Genomic DNA, 1416 nt, shown 5'->3' with positions numbered 1-1416 from the left:
TATTATATATATATATATAATATATGATATATATTAGTGATGTCCCGATGATCGATTATAATCGAAAATCGATCGATTATATGAAAACAAATAATCGATTATCAGAAATTCACTTTAATTTATTTTATTTTTTTAAATATTATTTTTTTATGAGTCATTGTTAACATAGGTCCCTTCTGATTGCAAAGCTATACTAGTGTACTTATAGACATGGACAAATTGGACAGTGTCTTTGTTTTGGTTTGACATTAGGCGCGTTCACACTGGCGCGAATTAGCGGGATGCAAATCCCGGTTTTTGCATCGCGATCGAAATACCAAGATTATTACAAGTGTGAACGCAATAATCTCACTAATAATCGAGATCAGCATCGCGCATCAAATCGCACTTTTGACTGCGATTATTTGGAATTAGCGCGATTATTTGCGTGTGTGAACGCTCGCGCCAATAATCCCGGTATTTTCTATCCCATCATTCCAAGCGAGTGAGCAGTGAGCATGCGCAGTGAGCATCATTCCGGCAGTGAGCATGCGCAGTTCGATTAATAGAATTATCCCGCTCGGCGATTAGCGAGATATTTCCGCCTGTGTGAACAACGACACAATTATCTGGGTATTTCCATCGCGATTAGCATCGCGGTTTTTCTTGTGTGTGAACACGCCTACTGTCCCACAGATGTTATCCGTAGATGAGATTCTACTCTCCGTATTGTTTGTTACATTGTGTTGGGGAGGATATTCCATTGGCAGGACATTAACTCGGCTACATAGCCTACACTATTAGAACACAAACAACTTACTTACTATAAGCACATCATGTTTATCGGTTGAACTGAACAAAGAACACCCTCACCAGTACCCCTGTCGAGTTTAAAGGGGCTACCCCCACATTTAAGAAAATGACAAAGGTTTCAATGGGCTACATGTTCTCTATCCTTGTTCTCTATTTTGACATATTAAAAGTAATTAGTCATAGTACTAGCAGCAGTAGCTCTAGTACTACTATACTAGAGCTATAGCAGCAGCGGCTCGTTGTTTAATCTTACTATTCTCTTAGTCTGTGATACAGTGATAGTAGCCCAGGTGACGGGCCTACACTGGCTGCAGAACTATTTCCAGATCCTGTTCAGGCTGTTCTGTAGACTCTGGTTTCCAGGTTACAGTCATCTGGACTATAGGGATAGTAGACTCTAGGATTTTACTGCATACAACTGTAGGCGAACTTACGGCCCAAGGATAGAGAACATGGGTCCCAATAAAACCAATGTGCCTAAACCTAACCCTAACCCTAATTCTAACCCTAACCATAACCCTAACCTATTATATTGATGTAATATTATATTTATATTGATGTAAATTACATTGGTTTTATTGGGACCCATATAGTTATTTTTTCCGGATATGAAAGCCTGGCTTA

The sequence above is a fragment of the Priapulus caudatus genome, unplaced genomic scaffold, assembly GCF_000485595.1.
Source record: "Priapulus caudatus unplaced genomic scaffold, Priapulus_caudatus-5.0.1 Scaffold2262, whole genome shotgun sequence".
In the NCBI taxonomy this organism is placed as follows: domain Eukaryota; kingdom Metazoa; phylum Priapulida; class Priapulimorpha; order Priapulimorphida; family Priapulidae; genus Priapulus; species Priapulus caudatus.
Note: the sequence above shows the minus strand (reverse complement) of the source record.